At 42.2% G+C, this 19,311-nt stretch overlaps 2 long non-coding RNA genes and 1 pseudogene across 3 annotated transcripts; all 3 read right to left on the reverse strand.

The window, feature by feature from the left end:
* Positions 1–212: 212 nt before the first annotated feature.
* LOC124664164 lies at positions 213–619 on the reverse strand (annotated as a pseudogene).
* Positions 620–2,135: 1,516 nt separating this feature from the next.
* LOC124659764 lies at positions 2,136–3,437 on the reverse strand. Its single transcript, XR_006989685.1, has 3 exons — positions 3,346–3,437; positions 2,484–2,544; positions 2,136–2,182 (listed from the first exon to the last, which is right to left on the reverse strand). It is a non-coding gene; the product is annotated as an uncharacterized LOC124659764 (long non-coding RNA).
* Positions 3,438–3,451: 14 nt separating this feature from the next.
* On the reverse strand, positions 3,452–4,707 carry LOC124659765. 2 transcript variants are annotated; one of them, XR_006989686.1, is made up of 3 exons: positions 4,574–4,707; positions 4,036–4,096; positions 3,452–3,485 (listed from the first exon to the last, which is right to left on the reverse strand). It is a non-coding gene; the product is annotated as an uncharacterized LOC124659765 (long non-coding RNA). The 2 variants fall into 2 exon arrangements; XR_006989687.1 differs by lacking the exon at positions 3,452–3,485 and adding an exon at positions 3,587–3,636.
* Positions 4,708–19,311: the final 14,604 nt, after the last annotated feature.

A 19,311-nucleotide genomic window follows, 5' to 3' on the forward strand; every position in this document is an offset into this window, starting at 1 on the left:
GCAAACAAGTCCATTTCCCATTCTTCTACGAGATACTAGCTAGCATTTCATTTACATGGTAATGTATAGACGAACAACCTAATTAATTAAGCAACGCAAATATGCACATATACAGGGTGAGGTTCGAGCACCAAAAGAAAATGCATTAGCATGATGAGACCAAGTGCAGCACCTAAGAAAAGGCAGATCATTATGATACTGAGATGGATCCATCAGTGGCCATCGTCGTCGTCCAGGCTCACGTCCCTGACGAAGCAAGCGGCGAGCTCATCGACCCCAACGACCTGGATCTTCTACCCCTTGGGCAAGAAGGCGTTGAAGCCCAGGAGGAGGCCGGGGCTGTCCCGGAACAGCGCCTTCACCCTTGACGCCACCTCGGCGATGCCGATCCTGCACGCAGCCACAAACTCGTTACACTAGAGTCACAACCTTGATGAACTGACACTCGCAAATTAAGGGAGCAAGGCGAATACAAATCGGTCGAGATCGACTTGGATGTATCGATCATTTACCTGTGGTTCCTGAAATCGTCCATGACGCGGAGGAACTCGTGGTACATCGCCGGGTTGTGGTCCTTGAACGCCACCTTTACCGCCTCGACGTAGCCCATCGCATCCTCCACCGTCGCAGCCGCCGGGGCCGCTGCCGCTCCTTCTTCTTCCTCTTCCTCCTCCTCCTTCTCCATCGGATTGTTCAAGGCTTGCATCGTTGGCCTGAATTAATCGAAATTGATGACGTACAAGCAAACCACAGTTAATTCGCACGTACATACATGCGCGCAAATTGAAGAACAGAGTATATGTCTACTTAAACAGAAGGACAGATACAATCAGCATTAACTGAGCCTTAATTATGAGATGATCGCGAGGCTTCTAGATTTGAAATGTTTAACAGGGAAGAGTAGGTGTACGCACGTAATCTTGTGGCTGACGAGAGAGGAGTAGCTAGCCATGCTGGATGAGCTGATCAGGGCACGCGAGTGGCAGATCGACCGAGCACGGGCGATTGATCGAGTAGTGCTCCCGTTCCTGCTCTGATCTCTCGACTATATATGGAGATACTATCAATACAAAAGCGCAGTCCTCCTGCGTCGTTTCAAAAAAAAAGACTATATATGGAGATAGAATTGGAGCGACGGCGGAGACACGCACAGAGATGTGGTAAGATCTTGCGCGTATCAGCGATTCACCCCATTTTAAAGATGGAGGTGAGAGAGTCCGGAACTGAATATCTCAACTGACAGTCCGGAACTGCCGAAACCTAGCTGTTACTAGCAGATTGACCAAATTAAGCAAAGACCGCCGGCTGGCTGGCAAGCTAGCTACTCGGCCGGGTTCAAGATCCACAATCCATGTAAACCCAGTCAAGCATAAGACTAGCTTACGGGAGTATTGGACTCCTCCGGAAACACACGCGGCTGTGGCCACGTCTACTTTCAATGGATCGACAGTGCATGCAAGACTTATGTAAACTAGATGACCCGTTGCGCTATCGCGTAAATGACACAATCAGTACAGAAAAATGCCTAAATCAAAATAAACAAAAGCGTACTAATAATATTCTAATGGACACCAACATATAAAAAGCTATTTTAACAATTAATTCGTTTCCGTGCTTAAATCTATATCTTTGATGATTTCTCATGTCTTTACTTGCTATTACACATCAAATATGACGTATATTCCTTATCCCTCTTAATTTTCCAGAAAACCCGTTACGGTACCAGCAAATGGCAAAATAGCTATATGAGCTGCTAACCATGTGCTTCCAGAGCAGACAGTCACTACCAAGAGAACTTTCAGTTAGTACTGTGATGGAGAAATACATCTGGTCGTATATGCACAGAATTAAATAATTCACTTTTCTGAAATAACATATCCTTCCTTCTTTGGTTATTTTCCACAAATAGACCACATTTGAGGATTTTTCCCTTCATCACTCTATATATACAGATCTTCAGTCTCTTGCATCTCCAAATAATTGGTACAACTTCTTGAGCAAGCCCCCTAAAATATCAAGTAATATTTTGAGAAAACTGCAACTCCAAACTCAACTATATCCCCATCCTTGAGCTCCGTTTTGAGGCAACACATGTTCTCCATTGACCGAAAGCAGTTTCCCATCCATCCCATTCTTTTGAGGCAACACAAGTCTCCATTGGTTACTTATAAGCATTTGTATCCTGCGAGTAACTAAGAGAATCAAATATGATCATAAATGTAAGACCACAGTTTCTAAATACCCAATTTAACACACATGAAGTCATGAAACAATGACATAATCAAATATCATTGCATGTCTTTGTGAACAAAGCAAAATGGATAGGAGTATGAGCCTATAATGTCCCAAAATTCAAATGCCTACAATGAAGTAATTAAAGAATTGAACCATAATACAAACATGTATGCCTGTTGTGCACCAAACAATTTTTCTATCATTGGTGCTTCTACTGGAAAAACGAATCATTCAACTTCGTTAACTACCTTCTACCATTATCCCTGGCTGGTCACTGCTAGTGGTCGTTGCTATGAAGAAATTTCTCTACTGAAAAAGGAATGACAAATAAACATTAGCAACTGGACATAGAGTCAGAATTGGACAATAAATTCCAAATATATAAACAGCTTCTCCATTTTTATACTATGTTATTTTCCTTCTTTGTAGCCAGGAGGCTCAGGACTAAAGTATAGAATTCAATTTATTTTCTACTTATAGTCAGCTAAGTTTAAGAGTTTAAGAGTTTATTGTAAATGTATCTGCCACATGGCTTTTCTTCAACATTCATGACATATTATTACCGGCAGTCAGCAAGTTCACCGGCCAAGCTTTAACAATAGAAGACGAGCATATATTATAAATGCAAAAGGGAACATATGCACAAAAAGAGAGGAGCACAATGAAATAACAGCCGTAACAGAACAATAAGACCAGTATATACATTGAATTTATCTACTTATTTGTGCAAGCAAGCAGAAGGTCTACCATCAGATTACTCATAACACACTACTTCAGAATACCCCACAAAGAAGTGTCAACGTCAGATTACTCATAACACACTGCTTCAGGTTTATGCGTAGCTGAAGTGGACACACAAATGCATTGCACAAAAATAGCACCTTTACACTTCAGTTTAAAGGAAGTATAAACAGACGGAAATTTGAACTAAGCATTATTGGTTGTCAACGTCTTTGTATTGAGAATACAGCGAATATAGAAAATTAGCTTATCCAGAAGCTAACACATTAATGTTATTTCCTGTATGTTAGTGTAATTCCAAAACTTGCCTTTCCAGATAAACTCAAATTGCCATTTTGTTATTTAGGCTTATCTAGTTTTCAATTGTACCTGTACTATAACCAACTTCATTCTTTGAGACTTATTCTTGTGCAATATTAGAACACTCAAATTCAGATATCGTTGGCTCTTGCAATGTCAAATTTCTCATCAAAATGGAGGACCTTTGCATACTCTCATGGTGTGACAATCTACAGAATAGAAGTAACAAATTATTTAATAATAGTAAAAGGTAAAAGATGGTAATCAATAAATTCGAAGTATGGAACTTCTTTCCTTAAGCTGACATTACCTATTGACTATTGTCAAGTTTAATATCAACGGACCAATACATATTTCAGACTGCAAAAAGAACAATTAGCTATGGAGTGTAGTTTAGCAGAACAAATATTTTGGCGTGTTCTCTTAACGGAACAATGAAATTGGAAATCAAGAGATCTGAGAGGCTAGGCCTCGTGAGCCAGACTCCAGATGGTATGTACTGCAGCGCCCGCTCTGTTGACATCGGAGTCCAATTAAAGCAAGTAAATTGCATCATTACTAAGAAAATGATCCATAACTATTCATCCTTAGATTTTATGTACTGTTTTAAAACAAGTGTGAAATGCTCTAGTAGAAGAAAAACGCTAATTAAGCAGCACTAAAATAGGCATGTCGTCATGGTGACCATAGGTCCTTGATTTTTCTTATTTACCAAGGAAACCAAATTTAGAAAGGATGAACAAAAGAAAAAGTGGGCACCTCAGTCTCTTGCAAGCCATATAGTCATCCACAGATCATTCCTTTCTGCTACATCACATCACTGTCCATATATAATAAATATATTAGAATGAGAAGCACTGACTCATGGTATTAAACATACACAGTTGCTATCTACGATAATTATCATGGTAAAATATTGCATATTGGATGGCAGTTTATCAGTTAGATATGCATTCATACGCTATTGTATGTTCGCAACTGAAGAAGGGCAAGCAAATCAAATTGAAATCGAAGAAATCAAGTACATAAGTAGCATTATTTACAGTACGGATCTATCATTGGTAAGCAATATCAAAACACAGAATTTTTTTTCTGAATGTAGAATTCAGTTTGAAAGATAAACTCATAGCAACTTCAAAACTTTGAGCTGGAAGAACATTAGGGGTGGGGGGGCAAGGTGCCTGTTTTTCACTTATTTAGAACCTTGCGAAAAGTGTCTGGTGATATACAATTAGAAGATGTTGGTTCAAGACCGATATTAAATATACTGCAAAAACACAGCAACATGTGTTGTTACCTTATAGCCTTGAGGAAAGAAGAGAATGAGGCCAACCAAAATATTGCCCTGCCAGCGGGATATCTTTTTTACTTCATAAGCCAAATGCCATCCATTAGGAAGCTGAAATCCGTTTCTTTAATTGCTCTGCCAGAGTTTCATCTCATTCCTTCACCTAATACTCTACAAAATCATGTAGTAGTAAAACAATAAATGGAAGGGCAAGCGATCATGCATATTTAGTGAAGCAATTTGGTACTCACATGATAGATGATCCATCTGAAGGCCTTCTGACAGGTATACAGGGGACTTCCATATATTCTCTGCTAGAAATATATAGGGACGGCCGGAAGCTTTCGCACATTCTCCGAAATAAGGAGATCACCGGCAGTCATAAATATGAGTCATTCTCCCAAGAATCATGTATCTCTCACAGAAAATAAGGAGACCACTGGCAGCAATAAACATTTTAGTTGGACCTGAAGAATTTTAATTGGACCTGAAGCAATAAACGCCATATCTTGCCGACCAATTAACCAACATTGAGGTAACTCAAAAAATGCATGACATTAGAAATCAAAAGGTAAATTGTGCAAAAAGACTAACTGGCATTGATTTATGAAAGGAGTAGTAACACAAGCGACATGCGGGAAACACCATCAGAAAGACATCAAACCGCTGTGATTCTTCTCTAGCTTCTTCTCACCTTAAAAACAAAATTAGAGGAAAGCCCCTACACCTTGTGACTGACAATGGCACGATGCTACTTCCATAATTACTGTTTGTTGAATTAGATATTTTTCAGCAACAAACAATGCATATGTAGTAGGAATCATTTAGTTAGATGAAATTTATAATGCAACTATATACTCACAGTATAGTGCCCAATTAATTAATTTATCCATTTCACATCAAGAAAATACACATGAGGCAAACAATACAGTCAGTGTAAATATTGCATCCACCTGAAAGGCATGAACTAATGGAGCGGCTCACAATTAGATCATAGATATTATTTTGGTTTATCGATATGTATTGTTGTCCTACAAAACAGAGGACAAACAATTAAACGAACCTTATATTCTCAAGCAAGGTACTACACTGCGAGCTACAATTCTATTGACCTTACCTCTTTTTCATTCGTTCGAGTTATAGATGTAATACGCATGAGTGATGTATCCAATCAAACATTTTCAGAAGAACACAATAGAAAGAAAGCATGCATAGGACTGTATGTATTAGCCTGTTATAAGAAAATTCTTGGACGGCACGATAGAAGAAAGCACAGAAAGTACCTTCAAACCAATGGCCTACTCAAGTTTTTGAGTAGCCCTGTAGCTCTTCAGTTATAGCTACCGCAATCTCCTTATCTCGAAGGCAAATAGTAGAGAATAAGCAGTAAGTAGAGCACCCAAAAATAGCATGGTTAGTAGGGGAGGCATGAGTTGAAAACCGGAGTGGATCTACATGGGGACGAAGATACTGAATGAGAAGAACACATCAGAAGAAGAAATAATCACGACAGAGAAGCTCACTTTAACCAGTATCAGAGATGCTGCTTGCTCATGGGAGGAATTTGGCCCACCTCCATATCATTGTACTTATTAGCATCATCCAAAGCATTGTCATCTTCATTCATATGCCGCCATCATCATGGTCAATCTCCATTGACAACAGACATCAAATGGCACCCCATTTGCACCAACAATTAAAATAGCTGTAAAATAACTAAAGCACTTTTCTTGTCTTGAGAAAACAAATGAGCCATATCCCTGCGTGAGGGGCTCCGTGGTGGGCGGAGCAGGGCGCATAAGCAACAACCGCAGGCAAAGAACCAAGTAGCCAATTACATATTTTCTTCAAAGTAGTTCTTTACGATGCAGCGGGTTCAAAAATTTGGCACAAATATTAACATCAAAAGGCAGGCACAAGCTCGATTGTTCAAAAAGACAGAAAACACCTTGTTCTATTTCTTCTTCTTGACCAATCTCTTATGTTTGATTCTCGATATTCTCTTCTCCTTTCAAATGTGCCTAGCCATTTAGTACAAAACTAAATCAGAGAAAGAAATGGAACAAACCAAAGAAAAGAATTAATCCTTTTTGAGGAAAAAAACAGTCTGGAAGAGGGCCATCTAATCTCAGAATAGAGAGGGAGGTTGCAAAGTGATAGCTGCGGTGAACAGAGAGAACACAAAATGTAAGTAATACTACATGACTGAAGATATTCCCACATAGATGGAGAAAATTATTTTTCAGAATAACCGTAAAGATGCAATTTTATTTGCTGGAAAGAAAATGCCACAAAAAGAGATAATACAAATATTGTTTGAGTTATGCATAGCTATAAATCCTCCTAGCCAATTCATGATCTGAAATTTGGAAGTGATACTTGAAAATCTTCACAGAAACACCAAAAGTCACAGGCTGAACAAATTACAGAAATGCAAAGATACAATTTAATTTGCTAGAAAGGAAATGTCATGTTCTTTATTTAGATGAAAGGAGATACATCAAAATATTATTTGATTTCTGCTTAGTTCGAAATCTTCCTAGACAATTCATGTGTTGAAATTTGGAATGTAGGGCTTTAGAGCCTCAAGGTTTAAATAAGATATGCATATTATGACTTTAGAGCCTCAAGGTTTAAATAAGATATGCATGTCAATGCCTGTAAACAAAACACACTTAGAATTTCCCACTATTATCGTCCCCCACAGGTTTTCATTGGAAAATAAAAAGATAACAAGAAGACTATTACCAGGCCATGGTTGAGAGCTATGGTAAATGACTTACCAACTTCCAAACTTTCCCCTTGCTTCCCATCGTCCCCCATAGGTGTTCATTTGCATTTTACGCTTATTTTCCTTCCCATGTGAGACCCAAAATATATACACCTACCAAGTTAATTATGCAAATTACTTTGCAATAGCAGATGCAAAATATTCTGCCTAAGCTTGTTTCTTCTAAAGGTTGCATATAAAGAATTCTTTAACAACTGATAATCATGCCTTCCAGATGCTAAATATGATGAACACATTTGAACAACTAAACTGGGGAAATAACCATTAAGGTTCTTAGTTTCTTAGGAAAGGGGTACACAATCAATAAAGATACTTGTAATTTCAAGGTAAGCTTTATCACCATTGGTAATCAAGTTCTTAGATCAACAAGATGCCTTTAATTATATCAATATAACGAGACTTCTTTTTTCCCTTTCCCACTTTAGTGAAAGCAGGAAGAATAAACAAAGTAGAACAAGCTAAATGCAGAAACAATGTAAAATAAAAGAATCTTTGACACTCTTTCGGTAACTGCTTGTAGCATGTTACCTTTGTCACTCTTCTTGGACCAATAGTTTAGAAATAGCGAGATATGTTGTGAAAAATAGAAATGATGAAACTGGTCTTGGTTTATTTTTCAATAGTATACACTATTTATAGAGTAAAAACCCAGCAAATTTGTTCGAAGATTCCTTTAACTTTTCACTTTGGTTATACAATATAGATGAGCACGAGATATACATTACAAAAATTAATAGGAGAGTAAAAGCAGGCTGAAGATATTCATGCCCATGCCCAAAGGTATAGTAAACTGAATTGTTAAAGTAATACCTTGCAACCCATGCCCTTGAGCTTGCCCTCAGACTCCTCCATGCAAAGTTGTTAGAAGATCAGTACTCATCATCAGAGACAACCATCCATTTTATGCAATACTGAATCTACAACCATATACATTGCTCGCAACCTTAATCTGCTCATAGGTGGATGCCTTCTCAAGTCTCACGGTCAGATCAACAACAAAAATATCAACAACTAGGACACGGAAGGCTATTCCTGTCAACTCTCCGTTAAGGTAAGCACCTTGCCAACAGCCTGTGAAAGGTCAACCAGTCAAAACAAAATCTATGTAAAGGAAAACTAATCGACCAACATAATTGACTCGTTGATAATCGGTAGGACCATACAGAGACATGTAAGAAAATAATTATTGCTATGCTAATCGACCAACCAACACCTCTGGTAAAACAAAGACAAAGTGGGAACCTCGTGGTTTACCCAGGTATGCCTCAGATGAGAAACACCAATATCATCAAGAACGCAGGACAAATCAGTCTATATGTTTGAAGGATGAAAGCTAATTTCTGGTGATGAGAGAGGGGAGTGGTTACCTATTCAAGAAACTTTTCTTCCAGTTGCAGGAGTCTCCGATGTATGAACCGCTGCAGGACTATTTGGCCTCCTCGCTGTCAGCCTTCCTTCATCATCTATGCACTGCTCAATTAGTAGAAAAATACGCCAAGTTACCTCTCTTCACACCCCCTGTATCCACAGCCTTGTGAGCAGCGCCATGGGTCGGAGGCCTTGGTCTCGACTGATTGTTTCGATGAGCCTTGCCGCAAAGAGGGCAGGGTCGTTGCCTTCTATTCTGTGGCATGGGGATTATTAAATGATACAATCAACATTTACAACTATGACTGCACATTGAGACACTTAACACGATAAACCAGTACCATGATATTACTTTACAAGTTAGATATGACAGAAAATCAACCCAATAGAACTCAGACCAATTCTTATATTCAGATGTCGCCCGTAAGACATCGGCTGCTGTTTTGTAAATCAACATGAAAAGTAGAAACTGGTAAAATAGGCAACTACAAATGTGGATTAGCAAAGGGCAGCTTGACGTGACCATTCCAATTTCAAAAAAACTACAACCAATTAAAGCTCAATCCTCTCAACTACAGCTATTGATGTGTTTTCTTTGGAAACAGCCACTTTATTCTGCCTACAAACCGCTGCTCTTCACCTTACCAAAAATACGAAAATCTGTAGAAAAAGTCAGGAGATGTACATTGCTGCCTTAGTGGTGCTTGATGGAAGGGAGGTGTGGTGGTGCTCGATAGTTCCCACAAGGAAGCAACTATGTTGATGTGGTACGCAAAGCAAGAAATCCGTTAAGGAGATTATTTTCTTGAGAAGTAGATACGAAGAGGCAAAGAATAAATGACTACATGCAAATAATTTAGGTCTCCGATCCAATGAAAAAGTGAGGACCACAATACTAAAGTCCTAATAAAATAATGACAATTCTCATATGGAAATTTACCTACTCCCTCCATACCGGTTTACTAGGCTTATGATAAAATTAGGAAAGTCTCAATAAATTAGGCTAGATTTTCTAATTAATAGGTGTTTTGATTGGGGTTATTCTTGGAAAGCAGCGGTCGTCTCTCTCCATTAATTATTTAGACCAATGCATGCACGAGTTCCCTTTTCTTTTGGTTACATGCAGATCAAAGGGGCTAATTTAACGCAGGCGTTCACGCATCTTTTGCCTTCCGTCATTAATTACTGCTTCGATCGATAGAAAAGAAACAGATTTTCTCTTTCCTTCGAAGAATTCCTGAACCAATCGATAGGTACCTAGGTCGCAGCGCTGGGCAAGGTAAGCCCAATAAACCGGTATAGAGGGAGTAATGTTCATCGGCATTGTCCTATGACTGGTGCGCCCCAATGCAGAGGCAAAAGCGAGATAGTGCTGTAACAATTTTAATCAGTTAAGAAGTGTTATTTCAAAAAAAAAAGTACAAACCAAGTAGAAACTAAGTTGCAGGAAAAACCAGAGCATCCTTTTGCTTTGTTTTTATACAGCATTAAAACCAGAGCCTTGAACTTCTACTACGCATTGGAATCTGCCTGAAGTTCTCATTTCCCCAAACTCCGCCCGCGCTACCTGTGGCCAATGTGATGCCGGATGTATAGAAAAATTAGAATAACAAAATGCATGAATTTGACATGAAATAACATACAAAGGAAAGCCCTACAGAATTTTCCTCTTGAACAGGCCATGAGGAAGTATTAAGCAAAACCCCAAATATGTACTCAAGTGCTTGGCTATCCAATCCTAGTGTATCAAATACTCTTGCCAAACAAGTGAAATATCAAAATATAGGCTATTCATATTGCAGCAAAGAACATCCTTTGTGTATCAAATACTTTTGCCAAATAAGCGGAATATCAAATATAGTTAACAACCAAGAGAGTTCATTGACCACCATGAAACTAAATTAGTCTCATGATCTATGGAGTACTGTAAAATTGGGTGAGTTGCAGATAAAACGATGCTAACTTCTCTTTCTTTTTTCTTGGATGATTGTTCCTGAGCATGTTCTGCAGCTGTAAAGCCAAATGTACCATACGGTTGAAATGTTTCTGAGGGGTTACCTCCCAAATCCTACACAACCACCCAGGCACCAAGAACTCTAAAATCCTTGCAGTTTTTTAAAACCTTGGAATGCAAGAAACGTACCAAATCAATAGAGTGATTAAATTACATTTACCAGGGGTTTTCGACCCTCGTGCGAACATACTCTTCAATTAACTTTCACTCTTGGCCGAACCTGAAATCAAACAAATTAACATTATGAGTTAGACTCAAACACTGAGCAGAGGAGAGAAATATATGTACACTCAGCTCTCCTTGGCGGGGCGACCACGGATAATGTGCAACTTCCTTACGTTCTTTATCGGAATGCAATAGTTATTACACGCAAGAATAGGTAAGCAGGAAATGAAACATGCTTAGAATAAAAATGTTTGGTTGATTTGGTGAAGGAAATGAATAAGAAGCATCCTCGTCTGTAACACTCTGCCGAAGAGAAGAACAGAATTAGGGAAGCTAACACCAAATGGAACATAAAAATCCATTAAACATTGTCAGCCAGGGTTGTATGAACTAAACATTGGTTCTTCTCTGCCCTTATAGTTGCACCGAACTTGGCTCAAATCGTAAAGCAACATATGCATGATATGATAATTTAGTAGTAGCTACCAACAGGACACGTAGCAGATCTTGGATACAATACCGGACCTCAGTGGAGATTTAGAGACATGAGATGAACATTCAAATCATGCAAGATCACAAGCATCACACACAAACACATTCCTCGCTCTCAGATAAATAAAATCAGAATGAGGCATCGAGACTGTTAGAGGATTTCTTCTAGAATCACCATCTCATCTGTACGGTCTGGATCTTACAATACTTCATATGCTCGCCACTGGCAAAAACAACCACAACTATCATAAACACGGCGGAAATTAACAAACGATATGAAGATGAGATTTACCAAAGGTAGCACCATATGAAGCTGGCGAACTCAGTTTTCTTGTGCTCGCTGCAACCACTACGAAAATTCAGGGAAAATAAGCAAGATTAGATATACAAAACCATCTCAAACCTTGTCCACCTCAAGCCACCACCGCCGCTCAGCATGCTTCCAGCCGCCGCTGCTCAGCACACTCCCTGCTGCCACCGGACCTGCGTCCAGCCGCCTCGGTCGTTCGAGCGCTGCTCCGTCCGCCCAGACCGGCCCCGTGAGGCCCAGATCGAGCCCGCCAGGGCGCAGCCTCCTCCAGAAGCGAGCCGACCGCCCCCTCCGCCGCCGGTCAGCACAACATGCCATGCCGGCCCGGAAACCACCTCGCCTCGCCGCGCCTGCCGCCAGGCCGCCGCCGCGCCTCGCCAGCCGCCAGGTCGCCGCCTCTCCGCGCGCAGAGGAGACACTGGGGCGCCCACCACTCCCTTCCGTCTTCGGCAGCAGGGCGCCGCCACCGCCGCCGGGTGCCAGGCTGATTGGCGGCGGGGAGAGGAGACGGGGATTGGGCGAGGAGCGGAGGCGACCGATTGGGGATGGGAGGAGGCTCAGGATTCGCTCGCGATTGCTCTAGGGTTTTCACCATGGTCGGTAGAGGCGTGACGCGGACGAGCGAGCGTGGCTGCCTCCGACCGGCGGCCCCCGCGGGTAGCTGGTCCCATGCGTCATTGACTTCTTCGGAAGATCACAAAGTGAGAAAACAATTATCGTAATGGACGGCTGTTGTGTAAAGCGGGGCTGAGAACTTACTGTGCCTACTGGATTGGACGAACCAGATTCATTTGCCCCTCTCAGACCCCCTGGTTGAGAGGGTAGTCTTTGAACATTTATAGAAGGAATGCTCCATCCCTTCCATAATTGCTATAGTGGGTTTTTCCAAGTTTAAATTAAAAATCACGATAATAATTATAAACCGACAGAGTACAATTGGGCCTATACCAAGACAACATATTTTGAAGTGTCAAAATTTTTTGACAAAAAACACTACATGCACATCTCCATAATATATGTGCGTTTGTCAAGTTCCGAGAAAAAAACGATAATTTTTGTGATCTACATAAAAAAAGAAAATTTTATCTTGTGAAATGTTTTATTTTTAGCATCGATTTTTGTCTTTTTTGTACACCCCACGTGACAAGTCGATTTTCCTAAAACAACTTTGTGGGTGTGTACAACTTGAAGATGTACGTGAGAATTTTTTTTATTTCAACTTTTTTGCGTTTTAAAATTGAAAATAGGGATTTCTATTTTCGTGCCCTCGGGTCCTTAGTTGTACTCAGTTTTCCCCAGCTCCTTAGTTTTTCCTCAGTTTTCCCCAGGCCCTTGTTCGAAACCCGTAGAAGCAGCTCAGACGGCAGGATTCCCGTTTAGTTGACCGTTCTGTCACGTGTGGGGCCGCGTCGTGTGGGCCCGCGTCGCGTGGGGCTGGTAGAAAGGGACCGCGTGGGACAGGACGAGAAGCGTTTGGTTGCACGTGAGGAGGAGCTGGGTTCTGTCTCTCTCGGCCCCAAATTGGCATTATTAAGAGCACCTTTTTCCCCTCTTTCTCTCTGTCCTTTTCACCAAATTAGTATAAAATCTAGAGAAGCTTGCATTTCTGACTTTCTTCAATTATTTGTGCCTTTTGGCCCTCGTTGTTTGCCCAATATGGCAGCAAATCTAGTACTCCATCTGGTCCATATGTATGTAGTTAAATCTAGAAGCAAATCTCCAGGGTAATGTACGATAAATTCACAGTCATAGTAAATCAAGAAAACTAAGTACGACCAACAAAATATAGTAGAATAGGGATAGATAATATGGATAGATAATAAGCTGCATACACAGCAGCCAACATAGTAACGAGTTCTTCACGACACCATCATACTAACATAACAACAAGGGATCCCTAGCTAACAACAAAGGGATCCCAACAATAAAATAGGAGGCAGCAGCGGCGGCACACGTCCGGGACTCCGCCTACCCCATCGGCTCTGCCTCCACTTGTTGCTCTTGCTCCCCTTGGGAGCCTTGGGCTTGAGCGGAGGCATGCGCCCGACGGAGATCTCCACCCGGCTGCAAGCTGCGGAGGTGCATGCCGAACGCCACGTGCTTGGCGCGGAAGGAGTGGACGTTCACCGTCGTGCCGACCTTGGGGAAGGTGGTGCTGATGTTCTCGGCATGCGTGACGAGGCGGTTGAAGTCCGTGGCGCCGAGTCTCCGGTGCGGAAGGGGCACTCGTAGACATCCTTGGCGAAGTAGGAGATGTCTCGGCCGACACTGCGGCCTCCGCAGCACACAGCAAGTCTTGACGTCCTCGTCCTCTTCGTCGCTGCCGACGGCGCTGCCAGACATCTGATCCATATTAAACAGAAACTAGTGAATAAGTTGCAACGATGACTAATGTGCATGATAACAAAGTTAGGAAAAACAGAGTCAGCCTCAGTTAGAGTGGACATGATTATATATCTACAGGGAAGGTGTTAGCGAACTAAAGCTCATGCACAACAGATTTGTACACAGCAATGGTTCACTGAACCCTCCCTGTAAAAATTTATGCCCAACGATTCATCATAGGCAAAGAAACAGATTCTAGATCTGAACTAGATCTGAACTTGAACACATTCGAGATTATTTGCAAAATTAAACGGTTGATATCTTTTGATTAGTGCATAAAATAACTGATTGAGATCCCATGATTAGTTGCATAAATTAACTGATTGCGATCCAATATTACTTGCATAAATTAACCGAACAGCCGAACCCCAAATCTTAAACGAAATCAAGAAGTGATCAAAACAAAATGGAATAAAATCGGCGCAAATATTAGCCCAATACTCATCCATCTACAGATCCATCTACACCAGCAAAAATAGGGTTCAAAAAGGAATGTGGAACAAAAAAGGAAGCAAACCGTAGTTACCTCGTTCCATGGGTCCTCCAGGGAGGTGTCGTAGGGGTTCGGGGGCGGGACGTACGGCACGGGCTCATAGGGGTCCCATCCCGCCGGGATCTGACTGCCACCGGCGGCAGCAGCCTCCGATGCACCGGCGGCGGCGGCGACGACGTCCGTAGAGGGGACGGTGCCGAAGATGGAGGCATCGCGCTTCGAGCCTACCTCGACGATGGGATTGGCATTCTCCTTGTCCATCTCGCCAGAGGAGGAAGAGGGAGAGGGTTTTTTTTTGCTTTGGAGAAGATGATGGGACGTGAGAGAGTTGGCGATGCGTGAGCGAGTGAGAGTGACAGAGAGAGTGCGAGGAGGCGTCTATAAAGGCGAGGGGTAGTTAATGCGACCCACGTCCTACGCGTGCACAGTTGCACGTCTTGGACTTCTGCAACGCGACACGCGTCCACGATTGCACGTCTCGACTTCTCCACCGCGACCTGCGTCTACGCGTCAACAATTGCACGTGTCCTCGAGTCTAACCCTGGAAATTTAGATATGCTCAGGTATACCCTCGAGTCTTATACTAGCATTTTTTGTGTGCTCAATTTTCCCCTTGAGTGCGGCAAGTGCAATATACTCAGTTTTACCCTCAAGTGGCTGGTCAACAGAGAGTCAACAAATGGGATTAACTAGTTAAATGAGTCATTTAATGTGCAAAAAAAATCCAAAAAGAGTGGCACTTACTCATGGAGTCTTTACCACAAATTGCCACTTCTCAAATCATAGATAAATCATGTTTTACCACAAATTGCCACTTCTCAAATCACCTAGTAGCTATGAAGGTGCATGGTTTTCCACAATAAGCCCTTCCCAAAACAGCTTCCCCCAAAACATACTTTGTCTAAATGAGGCCACAATTCTTACACTGATGTATATTGGTATTGCAAATAGTTTGAGGTAGGCCAAGATGGGTTTCATTGTACAAAACACGCATTTTCCATTTTTTAAATCTCAAATTTTAATCCCTTAGTCTTTTTACTACTCAGGTGCCCTTGGTTTCGTGATAATACTCAGTTTTGCCCTCTCTCTTCACAAATTCTCGCAGACGTGCAATATCGCCCTGATTGGTCTAGCCCATGTCACGCGGATCGTGCCCGCCGACCGTTGATCGTATGATCTAGGGAGCGGGCAGGATAACCCCTCTCTCTGTGTTGGCGGTTAGCTTCCACCCTCTAAGTATGCTGAAGGGCGGTTTTCTGTATTATTTTTCACGCGCTAAAAATTATAAACTCTTTTAGGCGTTATTTTTCACGCAAAAAATGATAAACCATCACCGATTTGTTGTTGCCATTACTTTTCACGCAAAAAATGATAAACCATCACCGATTTGTTGTAGCCATTACTTTTCACGCAAAAAAATGATAAACCATGACCGATTTGTTGTTGCCATTACTTTTCACGCAAAAAAATGATAAACCATCAACAATTTGTTGTAGCCATTACTTTTCACGCACAAAAATGATAAACCATCACCGATTCCCTTTGTTGTAGCCATTACTTTTCACGCAAAAAATGATAAACCATCACCGATTTGCTGTAACCATTAATTTTCACGCAAAAAATGATAAACCATCACCGATTTCTTGTAGACATTACTTTTCACGCAAAAAATGATAAACTATCACCGATTTCTTGTAGCCATTACCTATCTTTGTATCGAATGATAAACCATCACCGATTTCTTATAGCCATTACTTTTCACGCAAAAAATGATAAACCATCACCGATTCCATTTGTTGTAGCCATTACTTTTCACGCAAAAAATGATAAACCATCACTGATTTGCTGTAACCATTAATTTTCACGCAAAAAATGATAAACCCTCACCGATTTCTTGTAGCCATTACTTTTCACGCAAAAAATGATAAACCATCACCGATTTCTTGTAGCCATTACCTATCTTTGTATAGAATGATAAACCTATCACGTATGATTTTTGAGGTTATTTAGAGAAGGTAGAAAAAACCTAATTTGTTACAAAAGCTGGTTTCAGTGAGACGAAACGGCATGCGCTTAAGGGAATCAATTGGGTATTATAAAGGGAAATAAAAAAGTTCGAAAAATGTAAAAACGAAACAACCTATCTATCTATGTATAGAAGATCAGCTGTATGAAATTTGAGGTTATTTAGAGAAGGTAGAAAAAATCACCTTGTTAGAAAAGCTGGTTTCAGCGAGACGAAACGACATGCTCTTAAGCAAAGTGATTTTTTCGAACATCTCCAAATGACCCCAAATTTTCCATACATGCATGATGCCATACGTGTAACAACAAGGAACCCTATCTAAAAAGTGTCAAAAAAGTTTGCCCAACCGTATAGCTCTATAAAAAAGAACCTCACCATTGAGCTAGTATAATTTTGGGATAGTTACAAACTTTCGTTACCTAACCTTCAACATGAAACTTGTTTGGCCTACAAGAAACAAATCCCAACTTGATTCGAGCACCACAGCCTCCAAACAATCGATGCCGATGCCGATATCGGCATGGTTAGAACGGCTATGCTCGCCGCCACTGCTAGGTCAACATCGGGATGCACCCTCAATCCCGTCCCCTCATTCGATCACTGACACACCAGAGATACCGCCGAGGCCAATGCCGAACGTACATCCTGATGCCAATGCCGAACATGCATGCACGCCGCTGTGGGCACGGCCACGCCGAGCCGCTATGCTGGACGCCACAGACCGCCGCGAGGTCTTTCCCTTCGCCACCACACTCTCCTAGCACCCACCTATACACGCTAGAAAGGAGAGACACTAGTTTTATCTACATTGCTCGCGTTCGTGTTCGACACGGTCAGTCAAAGTTTTGAGGTGGTCGTCGATGTCGTCGACCATTTCTTCTCTTCTTTGCATGGTTAAACGCGTCTAGTTCATATCTATCTAATGCGTCTGGTCTCGCCTCATGCAGTTCTTTGTGGACGTCGATCTCATCTCGGCACCCCGCATGCCACCTCCTCCGTGCCATCGCTGTAGAGCTCCGTTTAAAAATCTAATCCTACCCGTGTATTGCCTGTTGTATCAGCGTCATGGCCCCACTTGTCATTCGATATACCGAAGCCCCACTCGTTCGCGTTTTGGTCAGGGATACAGCGATGCTTACGGTCAAACTAAGATGGATGGTCTGACGTGTCTTTGCGGGCTCTACGTGGCCCCACTAGTCAGAAGATAACGGTCAACCGTCGGGCAACCGGCCGTTACATCACGTGTGATGGTTTCAGACAAAGGCTTGGGTAAAACTGAGGAAAAACTAAGGAGCTGGGGAAAACTGAACATAACTAAGGACCCGAGGGCACGAAAATAGATATCCCTTTAAAATATGTTTAAGATACTTTTTTAAATAAAGAGATCGTACGCTCCCATGAGGCAAAACACAACTACCCTACTATCTGACTTCCATAGTTCCATTTAAAACAACTACTCTCTCCGTCTCAGATTAACAAGCGCGCACGTAGTTTAAGAAAATTGCTTTGACCATTATTTTAGTCAATAAAATATGAAATATATGTCACAAAAATTATATCATTGGAAAGCTTTTTTGCATACGAATCTAACGATATATATTTTGTAGACATAAAAGTTATATTTTGTTGATCAAATCAATGGTCAAAGTTTGTCTTAAACTGCGTGCGTGCCTGTTAAACCGAAACGGAGGTAGTAACACACAATCGCGTGGACTTCAAAATGTAGAATGTGTTTGGTAGGCTGTACCTTTTTTACGCTCCTAGGGCAGTCCCTAGGGACCATGCCCCGACGGAACCGACCTTTGGATCAAGTTTTTGACTTTGTTTGGTGGTCTAGGTTTTATCTTTGGTTGCCTTCAAATTCAGTTCTAGTTGAGGGGATGCAACATGCATATTTTTGTTTGCCAACTTAAGGCTATTTGGCCCTTCGACCCTCCCTTCCCGTGGCGTCTTAGCAGGCCGCGGCGCCGGATTGGGCGGCGGGGACTCGGGCGTAGCACCCATCGGTGGACGAACTAGAGGCTCACGGCCCTAGGGACGCTGGCCAGGGTTCGTCGTCTGGCGGCTCGAGCCGCGCACCGTGGCTCCCCATCGCCGACAGCTCCGATGATGACGACCTCGTCCCCGCGCGGTCGCCCACCTTCTCGGCAGGCAACTACGTCCACGACTCCGACGAGGAGGACGACGTGCTCCCGCAGACGAAGTCCATCTCTACGGCGGAGGCCCGCGCTCGCTTCCGCCGGGAGGAGGCGGACGCCGTCCGCCAAGTGCGCGGGTACGAGGCGGCCCGCCGGGAGGAGCGCGTCCGCCGCGTCAAGCTCGAGATAGTCGAGCTTGACGCCGACGAGGAGTGAAGATCGTCGATGCCAGCGTCGATGCCGTCTGTCACTGAGACGCTCCGCCACCACAGGCACCGCCGCATATGCCATTATTTAGGCCGCATTTTGGTTGAAATTAGTAGCGCCCGCTGGTGTACTAAGTAATTTAGGTTTAGTTTATCGAATTATGTAACTTTTGATGCTCAATCGGAGCATCAAATCCATATATATATATATATGATCATCGAAGAATTTCCCCGCGACATTTCAAATTCAGTTTTTTTAGTTCTTGCTTTACGGATTCTGCTCTGTGACAAGGTTTTTCCGACCCGTAAACACGAGTTCGGTGAACTGAACTCCGAGTTTTCAGTTCACGTGTTTACGG

Source organism: Lolium rigidum, chromosome 6 (assembly GCF_022539505.1).
Source record: "Lolium rigidum isolate FL_2022 chromosome 6, APGP_CSIRO_Lrig_0.1, whole genome shotgun sequence".
Classification (NCBI taxonomy): domain Eukaryota; kingdom Viridiplantae; phylum Streptophyta; class Magnoliopsida; order Poales; family Poaceae; genus Lolium; species Lolium rigidum.